At 32.9% G+C, this 8,465-nt stretch overlaps 1 protein-coding gene across 1 annotated transcript in view; it reads left to right on the top strand.

The window, feature by feature from the left end:
* The first annotated feature begins 568 nt into the window (after nucleotides 1-568).
* The window catches only part of LOC126881598 (potassium channel subfamily K member 18-like), a 579,919-nt gene continuing 572,022 nt past the window's right edge, over nucleotides 569-8,465 (top strand). The window contains exon 1 of the mRNA XM_050645961.1: nucleotides 569-616. The gene's annotated coding sequence lies outside the window, so the exon portion shown is untranslated. The remainder of the gene's footprint in view (nucleotides 617-8,465) is intronic.

Genomic DNA, 8,465 nt, shown 5'->3' with positions numbered 1-8,465 from the left:
AAATTTTTTATTATCTTCAATTTTAGTAATAATAACTTTTTTGTGAACGCTTATTAAAGTTTTTGATTTATACGTGAAAAACCGATTTGAAACATGCATTTTTTTACGAAAAAATAAAATCTTTGGTCTTTAATAACTCAAAAAGTGTTGATTTATTTTAATAACTTTGTATAACAAATTTTGCTTTTAATTTGTCCCTCTATCGACTTATGGTATTATTTTTAATAAAATAATTTTCACCCTTGAGAAGGGGTGGCATCCACCCCCAAGTGGCGCAAGTTGGCATTATGTCACCTTTGTTTCTTGAGGTATCCTCTAATTACTCACCAATTTTCATAAAAATCGATGGAGGTTCAACTAAATCGGAGGTCAAAAACCTTCAGTGACTGCACTAAAAGGTCTGAGTTATACGATAATTTTATGTTTAAATATTTAAAGATTACCTTCTTATAACAATACAATATAAGAGTTTTCTGAGTACTTTGTGAAGTATAATACTCAATAAGAAATTTTCCGATGAATTTAAACTTTTATGCATTAAATTAATTTAAATTTTCATTTGTTTCAGAACTTTCTTGGAGTAAATGAAATAAGAAAACCACTAGCTAAACAAACAGTAAGTTCCGTTTAGTTTATACAAGATGCTATGAAAGGTTTTTGTAATTTGAGGTAAATCACCTTGTTTAAAAAATGTTCTTGGACAATTTATTTCTTTAACTTTATACTTACATATATCTGCATTACGATTATCTTTTAAGTGTTATGCTGATTTCTACATTTCTATCGGAAATTATCCTGTGGAAATACCAAAGAAACGTATCCCGTTGTTTTTAGTCGTAGCTTTAAACGATTGGTAAGGAATAAATATTGAATGTTTGTCTTTTTTATATTATTAGCGACAAAGATAATGTTAATACACTTTTGACCACAAAGGGACCTTGTTTATAGAGTTAGATTATCTACATCCCAAAGTTTTGCAGGTTTCTTATCAAGGTAATTATTGTTAGTGTCCAGGTTTCCATCTCATGTAGTAGGATACTGGGGATATAAAGTTTTATCATGCGATATTGTACAGTCAGATTAAGATCTCGGTTGGTAAAAAATTTTTTAATTTTTAAAAATGTGTTTCTGATCGGTTCTGTTCAACAATTTAGTTCTTGCTCTGATCGTAAGGTCTCATGTATCCAGTGAGTGACACAATCCAAAATAAGGAAGTCTGATTCCAAGGTTGTGACTGGTAGTTGTTTTTGTTAACAGACTCAGTAAAATACAGGTTCAAAATAAATAAATACATTATGGATATTCTGTCTACCTAAAATAATATTCTGTCTTCGCTCTGCGCCGGAAGAAAGGCCCCTTGGTGGACGTCTGTAAAAGAAAAATAAGAAGTATTTACTATTAGTACCGTATCTGTACTGAGAAATATCACAGAAAAGGCCATTAAGTAAAATAAACCAGCATAATATATATGTTTTATAGACCTAACAAAGTTTTTCGATCGAATCCGAGTCGAAGACGTCTTACATTAAGGGCCGGTTGTTCGAACGCTAATCAACAATGATCATTATTAAATATTTAATTACTGTGACCAAAACTGTCAATGTCAACTTTGTTTGGGTTGCTGAAAACATAATTAATTACAATTATGAGATTTATTATTAATTATGTTAATAATTATTGTTATATTAATTGATTATAGTCTCAGAATTGTAATTAATTATGTTTTAACAATTGACATTGAGAGTAATTAATTATTTGATAATGATCATTGTTGATTAGCGTTCGAACAACCGGCCCTTACTGTATAAAAGAAACATACCAATCAATATTATACAAACCATCAAAAACATTTACTTTCATAATGGAATAGAGGCAAAGATAAATGGAAAACTAACGCAGTTTATACCAGTACAAAGCCGAGTCAGACAAGGTGACTTGTTAAGCCCACTACTCCTTAATATAATAATGCAAGAAATAATAGAATCAGTACGTTAAGGTCATGGTTACAGAATGGGAAACAAATAAATCCACATATTATTATGTTATGCAGACGACGCCGCACGGTGGTCCTTTTTCATAATCTATGGTTGCAAAAGGTATAAAATTCGTCTTCAAATAATCGGTTGTAATGACACTCATTGAATACCTAGATAATCAGGTAAACAAAATAAATCATTCTTAGAACTCAACTCCCACCTCGAAGTGAACAATTGAAACCGAAAGTTGTACTTCTTTACCGAACTTACGCTCAGTAGTTTCAGGCAATTTACCAGCGCTCGCGCCCTTTCAAAGTGAATTTAAGTGTACCTAAAACTGTTATTTTAATATTTTTTTGAAATGGAATTCGAGCGAACAGGTATATTTACAATATTATAAAACAATAGTTGTACCTTTGTTGATAAAAAAAATATTTGATTGTAAAGATGATGATAGATTAGCACTAAAATAAGAATTTGTAAAGAATTTAATAGAGTAGAACTTTTGGGATTGTTCGGGATTGTTGCTAAACTAGTTTTTTATTGTTACTTTATTTATTTTTCTCTCAGAAAAAGTTACTCTTGTGTGCTCGAACGTGCTCTTTCTACTCGTATATATATTTTTTTAATTTTTGTAGGTTCTTGTATTTTACATATACAACAATGTTTTACCTGTATACGATTTTTCAGTCCCTTATATTTAGTCTAAGAGCTGGGAGCGGATTTTGTGCGTGATAAGTAATATGGAAAAACTATACGGGGGTATATTGAATTAGTTGTGTACATGACTTTCCCCAACGACCGGAAACCAGAGTGGGGGACGAGGGTAGTTATAAGGGGTCAACGTCGCGGTTTTTATTATTTTTTTTGTGCTGCTCATGATGAGTGCACCAAAATTTGGGAATAAGTAGATCATGACATTACTAAGTAAAATCCCCAGGGGCGGAACGCTGCGTGGCGGGTAAATGTTGTGATGCGTCACAAAAAAAATAATACAAACTGTGACTTTGACCCCTTAAAACTACCTTCATCCCCAACTCTGGTTTCCGCCCCTGGAGATTTTGCTTAGTTACGTCATGATCTACTTACTCCCAAATTTTGGTTTACTATCTCAATCACGAACGTCACAAAAATCCCTTATAATTTTTATATTTAACCCTGCCCCCACCCCTTTGTCGGCACGCAACGTTCCGCCCCTGGAGATTGTACTTACTTACGTCATGACCTACTTATTACCATATTTTGGTGCACTTTCTCGATCATGAGCGTCACAAAAAAAAATAATAAAAACCGTGACTTTGACCCCTTATAACTACCCTCGTCCCCCACTCCAGTTTCTGGCTTTGGGGATTTTACTTAGATATGTCATGGTCTACTTATTACCAAATTTTTGTGCACTATCTGTCACGAACGTCGCAAAAAAACCCTTTATATTTTTTATATTCACCCCTACCCCCATCCCTTTATCGGCCACGCAGCGTTCCACCCCTGGAGATTTTACTTAGTTACGTCATGACCTACTTATTGCCAAATTTTGGTGCACTATCTCTATCATGAGCATCACAAAAAAAAATAAAAACCGCGACTTTGACCCCTTATAACTACCCTCGTCCCCCACTCTGGTTTCCGGCCGTTGGGGAAGTCATGTACACAACTAATTCAACATATTGCCGTATAGTTTTTCCATATTACTTATCTCGCACAAAATCCGTTTCTATCTCTCCGACTAATTGTGGTGTAATACTTTTGCAACCATAGATCGTCAGAAAGGACCACTGTGCGCCGCATTAATCGCCGAGACAGAAAACGGTCTCCAAAGATTATCACACATCTTCAATACAACAGCCAAGTAATACAATATGATAACATCTGCAGAAAAAACCAAATGTATGACAACATCTAAATACACACTACGATGTAAAATCGACATTGATGGAAAAATAATAAAGCAGGAAGCAAAGTTTAGATATCTGGGAATAAATATAACCAGTTACGGAGATGTTGAAGAGGAACTACGGCAACAAAGCTAAATAGCAAATAAAGCGGCGGAATCTCTTAATGACACAATCTGGAAGAACAAACACCTAACACAAGATACAAAAGCAAGAATCTATAAAGCAGCAATTAGACCTATATTGACATACACGGCGGAGACAAGACCTGACACATCTAAAACGAGACGACTACTAGAAACAACAGAGATGAAAATACTCCGACGAATATCAGGGAAAAATCTATTGGATAGGGAGAGAAGCGAAAACATAAGAAGATCATGCAATGTAGAAGACATAAATGGATGGGTAACAAAACTGAAACAGAAGTGGAACGAACACATTAGTAGAATGGCAGAGGATAGGATAGTACGAATAGCACGAGATAAGTCACCAAATGGACGAAGAAGTATTTGCAGACCAAGAAACAGATGGTGCGATAACTTCAAATAATTTAAGAGGCTAATATTGAAGAAGAAACAGAGTTTAAAGCCTACATACAAGAAGGAAGAAGAAGAAGTATTTACTATTATTAAAAAAGTAATAACAATATTAGCAAAATACAGGAAGCAATCACGCTATACATAATAACACACAGACTCACAGCCTTATTACATCTCAATCAAGTGTAACCACACATACTCTCACAATTAAAATATCAATAACTATACAGGTACTATTACAACAACTCCGAATCGGAGATGGCAGCAAACGCTCAGTGCGGTTACACAGTTCCGGCGAAGCACTTCTTCAATACAGAGTTCCTTCGCACCGTCAGGTTCCTACTCAATCCGTTGCATAACTGCCGCTTGCTTCTGTTGAGCTCATTACACTGAGTGGAACACTCTTTTTTGATCCCCGGCTTTCTGTTCTTAAACACACTATCGGCGGTCCATCACTCCTTGGACCCACCGGGGAGGTGGATCTTATCGGGAGTGCGTTAGTATCGATGGGCGTTCGGTCTTCTGCTGACGAGCTGTTAAATTCAGGGCGGAAAGCATATCGTTACAAGGCTTAATCTAATTATGACGTGTTGAATAGTTCTGTAGGATTAAAAGTAAACGACAGACAAGTATTTTCCATTAACTTTCACTGCAAAGGGCCTAGCCGGGTAAGATGGTGAAAAGTGCCCCCAACCCAATCTAAATTCCATATAGGCCACTTTTTAGCACATATAGAGGAACTCACTTTCTGAAATTTTTAGCCCCCTAGGTGGTCACGTGACCCCCCTAGAGCCTAATTAGGCTTTTTATGTTTTTATTTTTTATCTCAGCCGCATTAAGAGCTAGCCAAAAACTTTATTTAAAAAAGTTGTAAGTTTTAAAAAGATCTATATGAAAATTTTTTTTTTTTATTTTTTTGGCGGGAAATTCGAATTTTTAGAACAATTTTAAACTTTTAAATAAATCTGAAAAAAAAACAAAGACACTCGTTTTTACGAAAATTAATTATAATGTGTATTTTTGCACAATCTTTCACCCTGAATTTTTTCAGATTTTTAAAATTGGTGAAACGTACCTTTAAAAATAAAAAACCGCATTTTTTCGGTTTTTTTTTCGTTTTTTTGATACAATTTTATACATATTTTTCAAAAAATTTAACACCGTCACTAGAATAGGTAAAAAACTGAAAAATAATTGGGATTTGCTTCATAAAAATTTTTTGTAACGCCATCCATTTTCAAGATACAGGGCGTTGAAGAAAACAAAATTTTACATATTTTTTACGATTTTGCCGAAACTACTGGCAACATTGTAATAAAACTTGGCGGGTTTTAAGAGGTAGTTATTGTGCATGTTTTGACATACAACTAAGGATAATATTCATCATTGGCGCGCATAGGGGTAATGGTCTGAACTTTTCAAAGAAAAAAAGATAGTACGCCACTGACATATTTCAAATTAACAATCATTTTTGAATTCCTCGTTCAATTTGCAATAAAAAATCTATCTTCTCATTTTTTCATATGACGCGCTGTTTTGCTGCAAAAAATAAAATATCTTAATGCTTCCAAAGTATTCGAATTAATTTTGATAATGGATATATGAGTTTATTATGTATGTAGATGTAGAAACTACTAGAAGTTCGAATACTTTGTAAGGGTTAAGATCTTTTATTTTTTTAATAAAAATGCCGCGTCGTATGAAAAAATAAGAAGATACATTTTTTGTCACAAATTGAACGAGAAATTAAAAAACGATTGTTAATTTGAAATATGTCAGTGGCGTACTATCTTTATTCTTTAAAAAGTTCAGACCATTACCCCTATGCGAGCCAATGATGAATATCAAATCATTAATTGTATGTCAAAATATGCACAATAACCAGCTCTTAAATCCCGCCAAGTTTTATTACAATGTTGCCAGTAGTTTCAGCAAAATCGTAAAAAATGTGTAAAATTTTGTTTTCTTCAACGCCCTGTATTTTGAAAATGGATGGCTTTACAAAAAATTTTTATTAAGCAAACCCCAATTATTTTTCAGTTTTTTACCTATTCTAGTAACAGTGTTACCTTTTTTGAAAAATATGTATAAAATTGTTTCAAAATACGAAAAAAAAACTGAAAAAATGCGGTTTTTTATTTTTAAAGGTACGTTTCACCAATTTTAAAAGTCTGAAAAAATTCAGGGTGAAAGATTGTGCAAAAATACACATTATAATTAATTTTCGTAAAAACGAGTGTCTTAGTTTTTTTTTCAGAGTCATTTAAAAGTTTAAAATTGTTCTAAAAATTCGAATTTCCCGCCAAAAAATTAAAAAAAAAATTTTTCTTATAGATCTTTTTGGAACTTACAACTTTTTTTAATAAAGTTTTTGGCTAGCTCTTGATGCGCCTGAGATAAAAAATAAAAACATAAAAAGCCTAATTAGGCTCTAGGGGGGTCACGTGACCACTTAGGGAGCTAAAAATTTCAGAAAGTGAGTTCCTCTATATGTGCTAAAAATTGGCCTATATGGAATTTAAATCGAGCCGGGGGCACTTTTCACCATCTTACCCGGCTAGGCCCTTTCTTTTTTGGAATCCAATTAAAATTTTGCTTTATTTTGCATTGGAGTTGGATGCTTGTTAATTTGCATTGGAGTTGGATCTCAGCATATAGTCCATATTATTTGAAAAACGAAAATGCTCTTATCGCCAATGACAGGGACTAATTAATTTTTTTTTGTGTAAAAGAAGACAATCTCTACTAACCTGCTTATGTGTTCTCTAATAATCTTCCAAGCTGCGATTACCTTTCCCAGCATCATTCATCAATAAAAATCGTCGAGTGCTCCTTTAATGGCTTAAAGTCAACCTACTCGGATTACGAGAAAAACAGCGTTTTTCCCTTAATGGAATCACTAAGAAATTAATCACTTAATTAAGTTGAGGTAATTAATCGCAAAAACTAATGAAAAGTGGATCGAGGAACCTAAGATGAGATTATGTATTGACACTTATTTATAGTAACGTAGCGTGAAAGAAAGGGCACTAAAAGGAATTAGAGAAAAAATCTAGCCTTGGGTTTTAATTAACACTTAAACACAACTTTTTTATTGCTATAGATTAGTTTAACTATAAAAGCTTACACGAAAGCACTGCTAGATACTAGAGTTAGAAGAGAACCAAAGTCAGTAAGATATTTACATGTTAATCACAAAAATAAAAGGTAAAAATGAAAAAAATAACTGATTCTTTGTATAGAGTTGTCGAATTAGAAACACATAAAATATACAAATTAAACAAGGAAGACATAGCTGAAATATTAAAAAAAACCATGAAGTTCAAACTATATAATATTTTTAAAAGCCATCATGAAACTCTGATACTGCTTTGTTGTTGTATGTCTATTAAGTCAGGTATTATTTACATGGAATTAAGCCACAATTATTGATAAAATGAAAATTACGCTAAAATAAAAGATAACAGATACAAATAAACTGAACCAACACTAAAATATAACCACAGTATTAGGCCTGGATCCCGCGTACCAAAAAAAATTGAAACAGCAAGCTGAAAATTTGTTAATAGTTTAACGGTGTAAAGTCCCGTCCTGGTAAAGAGACAGTGAGGTCGATTTAAATCCGCTCCGCAAAAAAACTTCAAATACGGAAGATTTGCGAGCAGAAAAATCAACAAATTATTTGCAAAGTGTAAATAAGTGAGTTAAGAAATTTACAGTGTAAATTTAAAAAGAATATTGAAAGTAAGATCCATACATTATTAATCTAACCTAGTTTTAATAAAATTATATTTTAACTACTAACAGTAAAATAATTACAGTCATAGTCAAGTTTTTTGGCACTGATAAGAAGTCAAGGTCCTATGGGTGGACTAGCCGAAGCTGCTTTCAGCAGTGGTAATTACTAATAAATTGATTTAATTATAATTAAGGTACTTCGGTATCTATCTATCGAAAAATACAGAGTCGGCTTTCTGAACGAAAACAAGAAGATATTGAAGAATAAGAAGATATTGAAGAATAAGAAGATATCGAAGAATAAGAAGATATTGAAG

This window comes from Diabrotica virgifera, chromosome 3 (assembly GCF_917563875.1).
Source record: "Diabrotica virgifera virgifera chromosome 3, PGI_DIABVI_V3a".
Taxonomy (NCBI): domain Eukaryota; kingdom Metazoa; phylum Arthropoda; class Insecta; order Coleoptera; family Chrysomelidae; genus Diabrotica; species Diabrotica virgifera.
Note: the sequence above shows the minus strand (reverse complement) of the source record. Positions and strands in the feature narration are given on the sequence as shown.